We start from the raw sequence: 18,914 nt of genomic DNA, 5'->3' as shown, positions 1-18,914 counted from the left end.
TCTGACTCCTTCAACTAGAATGAAATCCCAGCAGGGATAGGGACATAGGTGTCTTTTGTTCACTACTGTGTCTCCTCCCTCTAGAACAGTGTTTGGCACATAGTAGATGCTCAATAAATATTTGCTGAATGATTTCTACCACTTTCTAGAGGTCCTGCTAGCTCTAGTGAGAGATGAAAAGATACCTTCCCTCTGATAACTCATGTTTTGATCCACCTCACCTTCCTTCTCAGCATTTGACTAGGTTTGAACCCCCAACACAGCTGTAACATTTCAATTAGACAGCCCATTTCTAGTGGCCAGGCTAAGTGTCATGGTGGTTTGAAAGTCACTGTACCATTCATTATGATTCTCAGAAGAACAGAGCTGAGAGGAATCTGAGGCCATCATATGCATTATCCTTTTTTCCTAGGCTACCACAAGACTTTTAGTATAGCAAATATCCGTACAGTTAGCTTTGATGGCAAGAGAATGAAACAAGGGCAGGGGAATTTCAGACAGCAGGTGGTGGAAATGATACCAGGGCATTTCCTTGCTCCCACATGTTCATTTGGAGAACTGGGGAGACTCCAAGGTCACTGCCTGGAAGGCTTGAATACCACACTGGATTCACTGAGCAATACGACTCATTAAAATAATTATGCTTCTCCATCCAGAATTTGGTTTCAAGATCACTTTCAGTACTTTAGCCTTTCAGTACCATAATCTTAAAAAGAAATGAAATGCAAGATTCTTTTTTTTTTTTTTTCTTAACAGTTCTCCTCCGGCAAATGAAACTCATAAAGGTGCCAGTGACAAAATAAATTAGTTATCTGGTGCTCTTAGCTGAATATGGCTGATGTTATTGTTAGCTGATACGCCTCTGGGGAAAAAGCCATTTCAGAAAGGACTACATCCACACATAGTGTGGTGTAATAAAGCAACATTTAGTAAAAAAAATCAAGTTTAGGAACACTATGCAAAGGCTGGAAGCTAATTTTCAAGGAAGGCTGTGTAGAATCCATTATTTAAGTGCCATCTACTGTAACAGATTCAAATGCTGCCAAGGCTAGGTGTGAATTTAAGCTGTTGCCATTTTCTGGTGCAGGCTGCATGATGTGTCAGAAAAAGCCTGGGCTTGTACAGCTAACGATCACCGCTCAGTCACTTAATCACATGATGTTGGTCAAGACTCTGACTTCTGAAAACTATTTTATCACCTTTGAAATGGAACTAATGGTGCTTGCTTCGGCAGCACATATACTAAAATTGGAAAGATACAGAGAATATTAGCATGGTCCCTGCGCGAGGATGACATGCAAATTCATGAAGTGTTCCATATCAAAAATAAATAAAATGAAACTAATGATATCCTCTCCAGACTAACTTGAGAAGGTTAAATTAAATTATTTTTTGAGAAGATGCAAGTAGGTTTCATTTCTCTTATTTTTATTATGACCTGAGCCCTATCATTATGTCTCATTTCTGCATTTCAGCACATGTGCATTGCCACTCTTTATATCTGCAGGTTGGATGACAGCAAACACATTAGTTAAATTGTCTAAGACTCAGTTTTCTCATCTGCAAAATGGCAGATCATTGATAATGAAATGATAGTGACAATGACAAGAGTTAGCAGAATGGATTGCCTATTGTATATGTGATGTACTCTGCGGTAACCCCACAGTCATATGAATTAAGTCCTCCTGTGATCCTGTTTTACAGATGAGGAAACTGTGGCTTAGTGAGTTCAAGTCGTTTGCCTAAGGTAATGCGGATGGAAGGTGGTATGAAAGTTAAGTGCTTAGCATTCTGTCTGGTAGGGATTCAGTGACACTGTCATCATTATTAACATTATCATCAGCACCGTGACTCTCGTTGCATTATCCGTAATCTTCTCTACCACAGTGAGGTCTGTGTGAGGACAGGCAGCATACCACAAATGGGCTTTTTATTAACCTAGAATATTGCTCAGTTACTCAATAAATGCTGAGAGAGAGAAAAAAGAAAAGAAGGAAAGGAAGGAAGGAAGGGAAGGCACAAAGGAAGGAGAGAGAGAGGGAAAGAGAGAGAAACAGAGAAAGAGAGAGAGAGAAAGAAAAAAGAAAGGAGGGAAGGAAGAAGGGACAGAGGGAGGGAGGGAGGAAGGGAGGAAAGAAAGGAGAGAAAAGAAAGGAGGAAGAGATGGGGGAGGAACAGAGGGAAGAAGGAAAAAAGGAAGGGAGAAGAAAAAAGCACAGGTATGAATAAAATGTATGATTACTGCACCCTCATATGTCTGCCATAGTGTTTCTGACCCACTGACAACTTCAGGTGAGCTATTAAATAGGAGCATGCCAGGCTTGTAAGCAACCATGGTTTCCTTCGGTAGCATGTCATTGTCCAACGTACCTGTGCAGATGAATGTAATAACAAGACAGGTTGCACTATTTGTTTTTAATGATGACCAATGAACAGCCTTAGTCAGGAAGCCCCTGGATGAACTATGAAATATTTTGACATGATTATTGTGACCAAGGCTCTCTACACTCCTACACAGAGATTTTAAACTGCCATTTACAGAAAAGCACTTCTCACTTTATTATCTATTAGTAAGAAATGGAGGTTAAGGTGCAAGGAGGACTATTGTTTTTCCTGTGCTTCCTTGTTTATTCTTAATATTTATTTCTGGTCTAACACAATAATGGGGGTCATCCTGCTGCTAGCATTCCTGAAATATTAGAATTAAAAAATGTGTGTCTTGCCTGACCTGTAGAATCTGTCTCCCCTTAACCTATACTTTCTACTGCAGCTATTAATTTCTCCCCCCCATTGAATTTTAAATATGGAAAATGTGATGTATTAAAAATATACAGAGGATATTCTTCAAAAATATAGATATACATATGACTAATTAAAATATGTCAGAATTATTTTTGTAATAGGCATATCTTTAGAGAGCTGTGAAAATATAGGAGAGAGGTTGCCTTCCTCTTCTGGGAAATCTTGGGAGGCTTTTAAGAGGAGATGATATTTGAGTTGGTTCTTGAAAACTAGAAGAGAATTAGGATGGAAAAAGAGGGGATGGCCATTTTAAACAGAGCAAATGGAGTAAAACGTAAATGAACACAGTATGTTCAGGGAATACGGCACGAAAGGGAGTGTGGGCAGTGGGAGGGAAGAGCCAATGGTTGAGGTTAGAAAGAATGAATTGACAAATGTTTGATAGTTTGTAGATTCTGAATGTGCATTAACCCTCTGAAGAAATAAAGAAAGAGAAAGGATGAAAAAAGACAAGTGATCCCCTCCCCAACACGTTGAAAAGCTACTTTTATAAAACTCTCTCTCTCTCTCACACACACACACACACACACACACACACATACACATCTTGAAATCCAAGATTATACATACTCCAGCAGGAAAATGAAAGCAAATCTAAATAACTGATGAATTCTATTCTAGCTGCATTATTAGTGCTGTGGCACTAAGAGAATTTATACCCCTAATGTAACAAGGAGGGAATTTGATTTCTTAAAGTCATAAAAAAATGATGCAAAATAGATTTCATTATAGCCTTATTATTTGAAAATGAATAATCTGCATTTTGGCTGAATTTATATTTTCATGAGGAGCTGCTGCTTTTCATGTCTGTGGAGCTTTGGAATCGATGGAGCAAGTACAGGGAATTTGTGAAGAAGCTGTGTGTGTCAGAAAGTTTCAATACTATTGCATGACAGGAGAGAAGAATGTCCCAGGGTTGGAAGGAAATCTTGAAAACTGTCTTCGAGCTCTGCTTCTTAAAGCTAAACCTCTACCTTTAGAGCCCAATCATCTTGACCTCATGCCACCTGGATTGACCCTTACCTGAGATAATGCCGAAAACATGACTACTCAATTATCAAAATTCTCAAATCCCATTCTCTGTTCTTCTGGATAAATGTGGGTATCCTCTGGGTAGACACAGAACAGCAATTACTTTAGGAAAGTTTAAACATTGTGTCATCTAATTTAACCTAATAGGCAATTATAGACTTTATTTCTTTTTCATACATGGGCAGGCACTGGGAATCGAACCCAGGTCTCTGGCAGGCCAGCAAGAACTCTGCCACGAAGCCACTGTTGCCCGCCCAACTATAGACTTTTTTAAACCACCTTTTGCAGGACAGATGGAATGGCACAGTTTGCTTAAAGAACATGAACTTGAGTCTCATGGTCTACCAGAGTCTTTCCTTTCTCATCACTTGTCTATAAAAAGATGCTAGGACCAGTGCTTCCTCAGAAAACTCTCCTTTAACTCAGTGATAGGTGGAAAGCAGAAGGGCAAGAAGAAAAGAAAACAAAGGACTCCAGGGACTTGTCTTTCCTTTTTCTATGGAAAATCAACCCATATATTTTAATACATCAATAGTCTTCAGGAAAATCAGTGATGCAAAGATTTCTTTCAAAATTATTTAAGAGGCAGTCGTCGTTGTCATAAAATCTAAGGCCATAGTCATCTTAAAACTTAGAAGCTCTAACTCAACCTTTTACTTTTTCCCACTTGCTTATAGCTTCTATCCTTGTACCTAATAAGAGCACTGTCTTCCTTCTGAACCTCAGGCTTGTTTTCCTACTTAGAGAAATTAAGGACCCATTTGCACATTTTTGCCATCAAACTCCCTTTTCAGGAGACCCTTTATGCTATGCTCTTTATTGAGGTTTGGCAAATCTAAGAAACTAGTGAAAATTTATTTTAATTCAGTGAATGGCTTCTAAGGATCTGTGTTCAAGACCTTCATTTGTGAGGCAGTAAACAGAATTACACAATGGCGTGGTGGCCATCCAGTTTGATAAGTGTAAGTTTGGTTGACAAATGCACAAGGAAGAAATCTGGGCAAGCACAGGGTACCATGAGCCGGATGTTGCACACTGGCTGCACTGGCCTTCGCAGTGTCAGCCTTTGCAGTGGCTTAGCTTTCTGCCTTTAATCCCAGATTTCACATAACCACGAAGACTCCTGGCTTTTCTAAAAAACTGGAAACTTAAGAACACCAGGATGATCCTCCTGGATGACAATAATGAGGTGGTGTTTAGTAATAACTACTCCCTTTGGAAGAGTTCATCCTTGATTGTCAGCCTTCCCACCGCACCTTTCCCACGAATGTCTCCATTACACTGTGGCCAGGTGCCAGTGACCAATGACCATTCTGCTTCCACTTTTTACTTCTCCCATCCAGAACACATTACTTTTCCATGTCACCTGCTGTGCCGGTTTGAATCTCTTGTGTACGCCAGAAAAGCCATGTTCTTTAATCCTCATTCAGTATTGCTGGGTGGGAGCTTTTTGATTATCCATGGAGATGTGACCCACCCATCTGTGAGTGGTAACGTTTGATTAGATGGTTTCCATGGAGATGTGTCTCCATCCATTCAAGGTGGGGTTGCTTACTGGAGTCCTTTAAGAGGGAACCATTTTGGAAAAGGCTAGAGAGCTCACACAGCCAGGGACCTTTGGAGATGAAGGAGGAAAACACCTTTGGCAGAGCTTCATGAAACAAGAAGCTAGAAGAGAAAGCTAGCAGACATCACCATATTTGCCATGTGCCTTTCCAGTTGAGAGAGAAACCCTGAACTTCATCAGCCTTTCTTGAGTGAAGGTAATCTCTTGTTGGTGCCTTAATTCGGACATTTTCACAGCCTTAGAGCTGTTAACTTGCAACTTAATAAATTCCCTTTTCTAAAAGTCATTCTGTTTCTAGTATATTGCATTCCAACAGCTTGCAAACTAGAACACCTGCCTGGCTCTATGCAAACAGGAGGGAACAAGCCCTTGTCTAAGCTATGCATTTAAAGTAGACGAGTTTGCAGTTAACAGGGAAAGACTGGTGTGTGCCTGAGTAATCAGTAAAGAAGTGGAAGCTTGAACTGGCTCTTAAAGGATGGATGCCTTCAAACTGAAAGAGGCTCACACACAGGTGACTTTGGATCTGCCTAGGAACATCTGCAGAGGGTTGGCAGTGGGAATGCACAGTTCTGTGCAAAGGACTGAGAAGGTAAGATTGACAGGAAGAATGGGGCAAGATTTGTGGACAGTTCTGCAAGACCAGCCTAAAAAGTTTTATTTTATCCTGGAGAGTGCAGTGATGAGAAAGATATTTTCAGATCATCTGGTGACCATAGTGTGCCAGATGTCCTATATTAAGGGGGGAAAGGCAGCATACCACTTAAGAAACTCTTGGAAAAGTCAATTTCCAGCCACCTGGAAACTTGCATACTAAAAAAAGTAAAAATAAAAAAGAAATTTTAAAAATAAATGCTGTATAAAATATAACTATTGGTTTAAATGTATAACTGGCTCATAAATATGTAAAGAAAATTCTCAAAAGCCAAAAAACAAAGAAGCAGTAAAATATGAGAGAGAAAAATATTAACTGTTACTTATCCCACCCTATGGGAGGTGGGGAGGAAAGAGTTTGAATAGTTATGCAAGTTCAGGAGACCAGGCCTTGGGTTCATAAATTTAGGATGTGAATCAGAGACACCTGCATAAAATCAGACCTTCAAAGAAATGGATGAAAGTAAATCTACCCTACTGGTTGGAAATTTGTCTGTTTTAGCCTGTGTACTAGCTGAGGGGACTGGGGGGTGTTTACAGTGGGGAGGGGAAGGAGAGAGAGAGAGGATGTTTCTCCTGTGAAATCATGCCCACTCCTGGGAAACTTCCAGGTTAAGGAATTATTATAAAAGGTGCTCTCAATAATTATTACCTCTGTCAGAAACAATTGGAAATCCCAAAATCTTGGCTTTTAAAGGATCTCTGCAGATATAAAGTCATGTAATATACACTCAAAATCTAAGCATATAAATCATAAGAGGGAAGCAGTGAGGCCAGAGGTATAAGAACTTCAGCTAACAGAATTTTTGGAGAGAAGCTTAAATGGAATAATGTTTCTGAGTAATAGAGTGTTCCAGAAACCAAACATAAAATTGCACATGGAATCAAAGCAATCTCCCTGTTTAATGATCCCACTCCTTCATTAAATGTAAGAGAAGGGATTATCTACAGTAAATCCCTCCTATCACCAGGCATTTTTTTAAATGCAAGAACAAAAAGTCGAATTTTGGTCTTCTGGGTCTAGCATCACACAGTTCTGGGATAGGATGGCCATATAATGAGACAAGGTTAAAAAAAAAGAAGAAGAAGTAGAATCGATATTACTTGGTGACTTTTGGGTTAGAGGGTAATATAGAGAGTCAAAGATCAAGAACCACAAACTAAGCAGGGTAGAAGTTTGAACAGTTCTGTTTATGGTGGGAGGGAAGTGATATCAGAGAAAATTTTAGTGTATCAACTTTACTATTCATAGAATTTTTGGCTTTTACATATTTAACCAACGTTTACTAAACATCCTCCATGAATAAAAGATCAAAATTTGTCAATTTTGTAGATACAGAAATGATTGAGTCATGGTCTACCATGTAAAAACAATGCAATTTAGTGAAGGACTTCAACAGATGGATATATTATCAGGAGACTTAAACATGGAGGATGGAGAATGTGCTGCATACAGATTGGGGATGTAGCTAACCACTCATATTCTATATCCTAATATTCATTCCCTGGGTCTGTGATGGAGAAGGGACAATTCTAACCTAGCCCTGAGAGAAAGACCACTGTTTAATTAAAGTCTTGTGAGGTCTAAATTCCCTAAATTGGCTTAGTTCATCTTCCCCAATCTGAAACAATATGAAAGACTGCTTTTGACACTCTGTTTTGTGAAACGGTGCACATATTAAAAACAGACAAAAAATCAACCTGCCAGCTAACCTTAAGTTACAGACGACTGCCATTCTGTAAAACTAATGATTATTGTGATTTTAAATTCTACTAGAGGGGTGAAGGATTCTTTCAGAAAGCTGTTTCTTAGTTGAAACCTGCAGTGAAGTTGATTTCCAACTCTTACCTATGGGAGCTTTGACACATGAAGCTCAGGATCAATTTTGGGACATCATGTTCTGCTGTGTACAGGTTAATATGATCTTTTGGGGATAATCACTGTCAACATGTCAGATTTGATACACAGTTCCTGGTACAATTATTTGAGCACATAATCCCAATTACAGGGAACTGTGATCTTTATTATAGAAGAGAAACTCCTTGGGAAGGACATGTTCTAAGGAAAAGAAAACACCTGACAACTGTTTGAACACATTTCTTCCAGGAACCCTGATAGAGGAGCTCAAATCTGGGGTACTGGAAGAACAAGGAGAGAGAAAACTGGATATATTCTAGACATACACTTTTTTTCTCCAAATAGCAAGGAACAAAATTTTCACACTGAATATAGAAAGTAGACTCTTCCCTAGCTCAAATTTCAGAACTCTGTAGGTGAAGGTGTCAGGGCAGCAGGGAGCACTGGTTGGCTTTCTTCCTCCTTCAGGTCTCCCTCCAATATATAAAATACTTGGTCAAGGTCTACTGACAAAGAAGAAGCTTCAGAGAAGTCTTTTGAAATAGAATGCCTGCCTGGCTGTTAGGACTTGGAAAATAAGAAGCCAGAGGCAAAGTTGACAGGTTGTGTTGGGGGAAAACAGACAGACCTGGCAGTTTATTTTTAAGCATTTCACACTTTGGCAGATCCATTTTCTGAAAGGGTTTCCTTCTGATTGTTCTTTTGAAAGTAAGAACTGCCAAGGCTACAACAGAAAGTTGACACCTATTCAGTTCAGTATTTAGAAAAAGCTAAGAGAGGAAAGAAAGACTTTCAATTCTTGTCCTTTCTACTTATTGTGGTGTTCAAAGCAGTGAATAGTGGAGTTGGTGCTGAAAAGCATTTTCCATTACATCTACTACTAAGTCTCAATGAGTCTCAATAAGTCGAAGAGAGTCAGGAAGTGAAACTTTTCCCAACTGTGAGAGCTCAAAGGAGCATTCTTGCAGGGAACTGAGCTGAGAGATTCGAGTTGGGCATAAACCACAGGACGAGAAAAATAAAATTAAATGTTTCAGGTTACTTCTATACCATAATGCTATCACTGAACGTTACAATTTCTTTTCAGAAGAGATTATCCATTTGCTATTTCCTAAATTTCAGGATAAAATTTAGGAAATCCTGCTATCCACTAGCTTAATTAATCTACTTTTCCATAAGAGTTACTCAGTATTTTATTTGACCTCATATCATCAGTCTTCATCATAACCCATCTTCTATGATAGTTTTGTTTTTTTTAATTTGTGTTTTGTTGTAAGTATGTGTGCATGGTCACCACTAGATTGGAAGCTAAAGAGAAGGCATTTATCTGTCTTCATATTGTACATAGAGCGACCAGCATGGTGCTTTGCATGAGTCATATACTGATAAACATTTAATGAATTTGACTTTTGCAACTACCCATTCTTTATGATGCTGTTTTGTCTTTTCAGATTAAACACATACCTGGTATATGTCGCTAGAAGAGAGAAGGAGATTTTTACAAACTGACGTTAGGCCAGAGTTTCAAACATACTCAATTAAGCAATGTCTATTGAACAGAGCCTGTACTAGGTTCTGAGGATATACAGACAAATGAGCCAATCCAGGTCCTTTATGATTTTAGTAGACAAAATAAATAAATAAATAATGCTCTAAGTGTAAGGCTACAGATCAACTTAGAGTCTGAGCATCAAAGAGATAACTTTCCAGGTTCAAACAACGCAAGACTAAACAGACATTAAGATAGTAAACTATGTGAGAGGGATCATTTTCTTTAATCTGGGAGTCAATACCAAGAAGACAGCAGGGTGTGAAGGCATCTGCAGGTCCTGATAAATGACTCTGCTGAAAGCTCTGGTCAATTTGTGTCACATTAGCAGCATCATGCTTCGAACATGACCCTTGAAAAAGAATACCTCATTTAGAATTTGGTTGGCAAAATCTTATATACTTCTCTTGGGCAATGTGGAGGGTCTAGACATGCTGCTTAACGATACACTGAAAGTGAGGTGTTTTTTTTTTTTTTCCTAGCATTGTGTGAATATTAGAGTCAACTTAGAGTACTGAAAAATCTCCAGGCTGCACCCCAGACCAATGAAATCTGAATCTCTGTGGTTGGGACCCAGATTTTTTAAAACTCCCCAGATGATTCCAGTGGAAACCCAAGTTTGAAAACCATGGGACTAGTATAGTGCTTCTTAAAATGTAATGTGCTAGCAAGTCACCTGGGGGTCTTGTTGAAAGCAGGTTCTCATGCAGTAGGTCTTGAGCTTCTAGTTTCAAACAGGCTTCCAAGTGATGCTGATATTGCTGTTTATCAGTAACGGTCACACAGGGGAGAGAAAGTTTCCAGTCTCCAAGGATTCAAGTCCCTGCCCAAACTCTTGAAAGAAGATGATTAGAATCATCATGTGACCTCTGCGTACTAACATTTCTTTTTTTTTTTCCTTTTCCTTCATGTTTATTGAACTATAGGATTTTGAATTTTTGACATTTGGCATTTGAAGTTGAGAGGTTCTGACCATGGCCTGTTTAAAATATTAAAATATCGGATGACTCTTTTAAGAAGCTGGTAGGGTTGAATGTCATCTCCTACGTAGATCTCCACATAGAGCTGGATGATGTGTTGGGATGGTATCCACGGAGATGAAATTAGAAAATAATTGTGAGTTATTATGCTTAAACAGTCTTTCTAAAATACCTGTCCAAGTTATCTTTGTTCAGGAACTTAACCTGACCATCATCTAGCCAAAAATATTTCCTTTATCCTCCATGTAATTCGGGACATAGCACTGTGAATGGGTAAAGATTATGGTCTCTGGATCAGACTGCTGGGGGTTCAGATCCTGGTTTGACAAGTTTCTGGACAAAAATATCCAGCTTCTCTGTTTCCTGAAAATGAGGACTGAAATAAGATCTACTATATGTGGTTGTTGTGCGGGTTAAATGAGATGGCTTTTACACGGCACTAAAAATATTGTGTGACTGTCATCAATCTCTGCACTGAATCTATTATAGTCTTACTGTCTTAAGGAACACAGACACTAAAAAGAAACAGCTCAGCCCCTCTAGGAAGCAGGCAGGGGCTTTGAGAATTAAAGGATGTGACTTTTCTTGATTAGTGAAGAATATAGATTTCTTGGCTCCCATTTTATACTCCATGGCCAATATTTGCAGTTCATATCCTTACAGAGCACGTTGACATATTAAACACATATTCATCAAACACCCCACTATATGACAGTCACTGCTCTAGTTGCTGAGGATAGAGCAGTGTCAAAACAGACCAAAACTCCTGCCTGCATGACTGCTAACATCTAGAAGGGGTGACTAGCAATGAAACAAATCAACACTAGAGTATGGCAATTGAGGATAATCACTAGGGGGAAATTAAAGTAAGAAAGAGGGATAAGAAGTACCAAAGGAGGGTGGGGAGGGGCAGTAATATTGACTAGGGTGGTGAGGGAAGTTTTCCTGTGAAGGTGACATTGTGTTCACCTAAAGGAGGTGAGTGAGAAAGCCTTACAGGGATTAAAGGGTAGAGCATTTCAGGAAGATGGACTAGCAAATTTCCTGCAGTGGAAAGACCTGCCATATCAGAAACAAGGAACCAAGGTGGCCCCAGTTGGGTGAGTGAAGGGGTAATAGCAGAAGGGTTTGAGCAGGGGTTCTCACTCAAGCATGCATCAGCATCACCTAGAAGGCTTGATAAAACACACAGTGCTGGAGTCGCTGATTCACAAGATCTAAGGTGGGACCAGAGAATTGCATTTCCAGAGAGTTCCCAGATGATGCTGGTTGGTATATCATTTTAAGAACCATTGGCATATCCTGAAAAATAGTGGCCTGATGAGAATGTAAAGATTTGGCTTTTACCCTTAGAGGAAAGGGAAGCAACTGGAAGGTTTTCATCAGAATGGTAGCTTGATCCAACACTCAGGTTATACAAAATAATCCTTTTGACAACAGTACGTAGGTTAGGTGCCGTGGCTTCATTGTTATCTGGTGATGTCATATTGCCTCGATATATGTAAAAGCTTTCAGGCAATTCAGCTCACTTGGTGAACGATGTTTCTTCTTATTTATACTCCTTGGACTTGCTTCAGCTTCTTCCTACTTGTCTGGTCAAATGATCGAATGTTGTACACAATATCAAATACAACTGTAAATTAGTTCAGTATGGATTCCATCCAATGAGGACCTAAACAAGGCGAATTAACACTAGGTAACTCTTTACAAAGTAAAAATGCTTTTCAAATAATCCTTCTGGAATCCTATAGACAAGGTCACTGTGTTGAGTTATCGCTCTTTAAATAGTCCCTTGCTCTGGGTTTAAATATGTCCCTTAGCGATGGAGATGAATATTACTATTTACCATCACTTTGACAAATTTTTATGCTGTCTTCAGTATAATACCCACGCAGAAGATTAGCCTTTCTTAAAAAAAAAGAGAGAAAACCAAACATTGTATAACCAAACTTTCCTTTCATTTGATGCTGTGATATTTTAAAGTGGTCCTCTCTACAGCATTTCTATGGAATCTTTATTTTGCATAGGCTTGTTGAAGGCAAGCCTTGTAGATTGGGCTACAAGGGTCAAGAACTTCCTTCATTTTTAAATGAAGGGTCAAGAACTTCCTTCATTTAAAAAAGAAAATAGATTGCAGTCAATGGGTAATGATAGCCACTGGGGTTCCTGTGTCTCTTTGGCCTATTGCATTTTTGTTCTTTATTTTTTTTCTTATTCATGATTCTCCAGTCAAAAATTGCAGACTTAATGCTACTTTCATTAAGCTTCATTTTTAATCCCTTGCTTGTCCAAGCAGAAACTATTTTCCAAGTTAGTTCTTTTTAATCTTACAAAATATGTTTGCCTGGTGCCTGCCCATGACAAAAATAAGTTTGCATAAAAATAAGTTCTTTGGAAATCAATTGTCCAAACCAGATGACTAGTACTATACTTAGACAAATTCAGTCCCGTAATACACTACTACCCACAAATCTAATTTCATGAACTTACCAAAACATAGTTTTTTCCAGCAGCATTTGTCCCTTTGATTTGTAAGAACTGTGCACAAACTTATACTGAATAATGTTTTCCATGGAAGGTATGCTTAGACACTGAAAGCACAGGGCATTCTGACATTGCAGAAAACAGTGTTTGCTCTGAGAAACATACTGCCTCCTCCTTGCTCTCCTTTCTCCGAAGGCTTGTGTGGTGATATTTAACAGCAGCTAAACAACAGTCTTTTTCATAACTACTCAGCACCAGCCACTCCTGAATTTTGAATAGTAACTGACAGTTTGTCCAAAGCTGAGGAGAATTCAATAGTAACTAATATTTATTGAGAGCTTACTATGTGCCAGGTGCTGGGCTATATGCAACTTGCCTTATCACCTTTTTATCCCCACAATAGCCTAGGAGTTAAGTATTTAGAGATATAAAGTGTCCAGACAAGGCCACACAGCTGGGAAGCAGGAGAGCCAGGATTCTCACTCTGCAATATGACTCCAGGTTTATGTTCTTAACCTTTATACTCTCATTTAATTATATACATATCTGACATGGATACTATTTTTAACAAATATAGTTGTATCATTTTAAGTACATGTAATTCTAAAGCCATATGCTTAGTAGACTATATGAAGACGGCATAGGAAAATTATAAGTTTGTTACTTATAATACTATACATAACAACAATAACAGTAACAAAAACAATGACAGTAATTGTTATTGGACACATCATGCATATCAGGCAGTGCACTAAGTGCCATCCCACTTCATGGTAGCAACCATTCCAAGTGGCAAACTTTATAATCCCCATTTGACAAATGAGGACACAGACTCAGCTATGTTGAGTTACTGCTTTAGTTCACATCTAAATTGCATCGCGTTCACGTTCAGGGCCAATGCTCTGAAACCATTGACTCTCCTGCCTCAAAGACTTGTGACCATTCATAGAATTGAATAGAGTCACTAGTCTGTGCCAGAAACTCTCACACGCACGCTCATTTTATGCCCACAGTAAATTTAGGGGGCAAATGCTATTATCATTCTCATTTTGAATTGTTGGGACAGAAGCTAAAAGAAGTAGAGTCTTGTGTCCACGGTCCATACCTAATGGATGGGGAGCCAGGATTCACACACAAACTGCCTGGATCCTCAACCCATGATTTTGCTCAGCCAGAGCCCATGTAAAGGCAAGGTTCCGTGAACATAATTGCATCTTCCTGTCCTGTGTGCTCTCACGTTATGAATATTGAGATAGCTTCTCTGGCCATGCCTCTCTGAAAAGAGGGCTTGAACCCTATACCCTTGTGTGAAAGAAAGTGACAATTGTCAACACAAATAAAATCTGCCTCTAGAGGCAGGGGCAGACATAGGACAGAGAGGAAGGAAAGAAAAGACCTGGCTTGCTCCAGGAGATGATCAGCTGGAGAGGCAATTTGCCCTGTCCTCATTCAGAGACCGGCTGTGGAGGAGAACTAATGAATGTAGTCTGGTCCCAAAGGAAAGAGACACTCAGGAAAATACTTGTATGGCATTGTTTTCCCTGCTAAATGTCCCACATGAACAAGTTGGAAGCTCCCAGTTTGTCTGGGAGTGAAGTTCTCAAGTCCCCAAATTCAGGACACCTAAGTCATTTCTACTAGAGCTAGGTAAGTGCAGCTAGAGATTTTTTTTTAACCTTATGAATGCTATAATTACTCTAAAACTAATAGCTTTTATCAAGCAATAAGTAAAAGTCATAGTTTAAAATGCATTTTACTGTTCTGAGTTTCCATTCCCAAGTGCTTGAAAAATAAGGCCAAAGTGATACCAGCCAAAACTTCACATATGGTGCTTTTATGCCTCTAGTTACCATCTCCTCTCATGTCCCCTCCTAATCATTTCTCCTCCTCTTCTCTCCTCCTTTCTATCCTTTTTGTTCTCTTTCTCTTAGTGGCTTTGCCACCATTCTCGTCAGCCTGAAACCTCAATGGTGAAGTTTCCTCTCCTGCCTTTTACCTTATACCCCATAGATGACGCTAGGTGCTCACTGTTGTCTCTGACTTAGAGCTTTAGCTTTCATTTCCTACTAAATCCACCCTAATCCCAGCACTCATTTTCTTTTTCCCCTATATCTGCAATTATCATATAATCATCTTCCTGCCTTCCAGGCTCTACTCTAATCTAATCAACCCTGTTTCAAAGATATGGTCTGTAGACCATGTTTCAAACATATGGTCTGTAGATACAACTCCTAAAATAATAATAATTTGAATGCTCTTAGAATCTGCACCTTGCAGTTAGAAAGAGTTCACCACAGTCCCATGATTCCCTGTTAATTATACATGGTGCATTTCATTCATTTTTGTGACCTGCTTGCCCCTTTAGAAGTTGTAAACTGTGTTGTAAACGATTCTACAGCCTCTCCAAACCTCAAGCTCTTCTTCTAGAAAATATGATGACAATGGTTCCTACTTCATGGTGTTGCTAGAGAATTCAGTGAGAAAAGAAACATGTAAAATGCATTGCCCATGTTAGATGTTATATAACCATGAACTATTATTATTATTATTATTTGCTGCTGCTGCTTAATGATCATCATCATCAAAACAAAAGGCAGTCACGTCACTGCTACCTCAAAATCCTTTCTACTCACTACCTTCTTTCCTCTGCCATTTTCTCAAGCAAATCTGAAGTGAATTGAATATAGTAAGTTCCGTTAATCAAACTGATTCCAATTGCCAACATGCCTTCTCTCACATCGCTCTCTCACACTGCTCCAACTCCTTCAGAGTTCAGATATCACCTTGATTTTGTTGCTTTCCAGTTGCCAGTAATAAGCATTAACCCACATTCCCCTAGGCAAGACAGGGAAATTACTAAATCAAAGGAATAGAGTTGGCCTAAGGAAAGAACTGGAACTGAGGTCTAAATAGTTTCTGAGATTTTCTATTTCCTGCTACTGCGCCTCTCTTCAGATCTGCTTAATTCTTTCATTTTCTACGTGCTCTTTCTCTGCAACTTGGTTTAACTGAGCAAATAGGCTGCCCATAGCTCCTAGGTTTACATAACCCAGGCCCCTTCATACTTAGAGATGGAATTAACTCTCTCAGTCACAATTCCAAATCCCTGGGATCTTAACCTAGCGTAGTCAGGGTGGGACAGGTGTGATGGTAATATCATTCTACATCCCCCTAGTTAAAAATAAAGCAACCAAAGAGAGAGACAATATGCAAAAAAAGAAAAAAAAAACCAGGTAACTGATTGGAGTACTGGGCACAGGCACGAAAATCATTCAGTGTCATTTATTGGTTACATACTATGCCGGACACTGTTATAAAAGCTTTAAATATGCTACCTCACTTATCTGCTTGAAATTATTAGAAACACCGTTTTATGAATAAGAACATGAAGTGCTGAGAGTACAAATAACTTTCCCAGGTCAGAGTATCATCAAGTGGCACTGTCAGGAGGCATGCAAAGGCCCCAGACACTTCACCTGGGATTTGACTACGTTTGCCTCTCGCAATGAAAATTTCTCCAAGCTTTCGAAAGTCAGGGGTCTCTTGCTTCTCATAATTCCCCTCCTACTCTATCTCTTCTTTTGTCTTTGCATTTACCACTTCCTACCCTGTATAAGAGTTACTACTTCTGAACTTATCTTAGTTGTCTTTCTGTATTACAAACATCCTAAAAGCAGGTACCTCATTGCATTTATCACTGTGGCTTCCACTTTACCTGCCACAATTCCTTGTGATGTGCATGCCCACTAAAAATACTTTCAGGATGAATGTACAAGTCCATAAGATCCCATTTGGAATTGCTGGTAGCATTCTTAATTGATAACAATAGTAACTAATGCACTTACTGAGTGTTCTCTGAAGACTGAGACTTGTGCTAAAATAATTTACTTACCACAATTATCAAATCTCCTTAGCTTTATAAGATAAATTCTACTGGTAATTCCATGTTTTTGGGTGATAAAACTTGGGCTTAGCATGTAGAAGATAAATAAAAGGAAACTGTCAGGATTCAAATCCACATCCTTCTGATTCCAAAACTTGTGTCTTTAAGTACTACAATATCATACCATATTAGATTTATTATTTTGTATTATAACTAGTTATTAATTATAAGATTAGTTATCAGAGGTGAATATTCAGGCCGATATTTCTAAATGATTAAACATTCTTAATAATATGATGTCAAGTGAATGAGATTTTACTGAAATTAGAATTTTAGAATTCTAGGAAAGTTTGAACACTGTCACCTTAGAAAATACTTTTTAGGAATGACTCTAATTCTTGCCTTTTTTTCCCTACTTTTCAATATGTCTATTCTGAGGTGTTCAGCCAAAGTTCCACATTCTTAAATTGCTCTCCTGAAAGCCAGTAGTTTCAGGATGTCAAAACAGGTACTTTAAGAGTGTTTGGTTTAAATAGAAAAGAATGCAGAGTGTTTTAGCAATCCTTATTTCAGGCAACTGAAGCATAATTGTAAGCAAACAACTCAAAGATCAGATTCTGTGGGTCAAGAGAAAACCTTTTTCTTTAAGGAGGTTTTGGAAAATGATCCACATGGGATCCTAGAAAGCAAATATATTAAGAAAATTCATGGTTCGATCCATTTCCTATCTCTGAAGGGGTAAAAGTGAAGGCTAGACTATGATGTATTGTTTTACTTTCACCCAGTTTAACCCAGTATTTTCCAAATCAATGATTGTCTTTCCCACTGTTATCTGTACAGAATATCTAACTTCATTCCTTTATTTCTTCATTCAACAAGTATTTTTTCTGCTGGATAAATGGATAATTTCTGTTCTCCCTTACGTGACCTCTAGCAGCAGTCCATATTGCTGGCCCACCCCTTTTTCTTTAAACCAATTATTTCTCTTACCTTCTGTGACCCGTGTCTCTCCTAGTTTTTATTTTACCATCTTATCATTCCTTTTCTGTTTTATTTACTCATCCCACTTATCCTACCATCCACTGTTTAAGTTCTTTGAGATTCAGTGTCAAGTCCTTTAAATTTCTTACATTAATTTCATTCTCCTCAGGCAATTGCACCTAGGCATACACAGATAACTTATGAATTTAGATTTCTTACTGAAACTTCTCTTTGAGCCCTAGACCTCTGTGGTTTTTCGTTTGTTTGTTTGTTTTTGTTTTTTGTTTTTTTTTTTTTACTTTTTACATGGGCAGGCACTGGGAATCGAACGCGGGTCCTCTGGCACGGCAGGCAAGCTGAGCCACCGTGACCTGCCCCCTAGACCTCTGTTTTGAACTATCTCCTCATCACCCATTTGGATGGTTCAAAAGCATCTTATATTGAGTCTTTCCAAAGGCAAACACGTTGAGTGTGATATTTCCATGTGTCCACTGGGCAAGCCTAAAGCTGGGAGTTATGACAGTTGCTTTCCTTTTATCAATCTATTCTATCTATCTAATCCATATCTAATCTACCAGAAAATCCTATGGATTTAATCTTCCAAATATTGTAATCTGTCCATAATTTCCCATTTAATCATGATTAAATACCCTCAATTATTTTCTACGTTTCTTAGAATAAAGATAATTCTCCTTACTATGGTTATAAAGATCATGCATTATCTGCCCCTCTGTCAGTTCTGGCTTGTATTTTTCTTTTTCTTTTTTTAAAATATACCTTTAATTAAAGTATAACATACTATGGAAAATGAAAAAAAAATAAGTATATAGCTTGATGAATTTTCACACAAAGTTAATGAAGTCCGAGATCAAGAAACAAAACATGTCCTGTATCCAGAAGTTCCTGCTTGGCCTTCTTAGGTCCCTACTCACTAAGGGTGACTACAGTCTTAACCTCCACCTACACTGATTAGTTTTGCTTGTTTTCAGACTTCATATAAATTGGAAATATAAAGTGTATAGGCTTATTTTGCTAAAAATGAAGTTGTCCCCACTAAACTGAAATAATCCCTTTTACTTGTATCAGCTGACTGTGAATGTGTGCATTTATTTCTGTATCAACTC

General features: G+C 38.6%; 1 non-coding gene across 1 annotated transcript; it reads left to right on the top strand.

Annotated features, from left to right (window-relative positions):
• Positions 1–1,218: 1,218 nt before the first annotated feature.
• Positions 1,219–1,325, top strand: LOC143645336 (U6 spliceosomal RNA). Its single transcript, XR_013157059.1, has one exon. It is a non-coding gene; the product is annotated as a U6 spliceosomal RNA (small nuclear RNA).
• The last annotated feature ends 17,589 nt before the right edge of the window (positions 1,326–18,914 follow it).

This window comes from Tamandua tetradactyla, chromosome 8 (assembly GCF_023851605.1).
Source record: "Tamandua tetradactyla isolate mTamTet1 chromosome 8, mTamTet1.pri, whole genome shotgun sequence".
In the NCBI taxonomy this organism is placed as follows: domain Eukaryota; kingdom Metazoa; phylum Chordata; class Mammalia; order Pilosa; family Myrmecophagidae; genus Tamandua; species Tamandua tetradactyla.
Note: the sequence above shows the minus strand (reverse complement) of the source record. Positions and strands in the feature narration are given on the sequence as shown.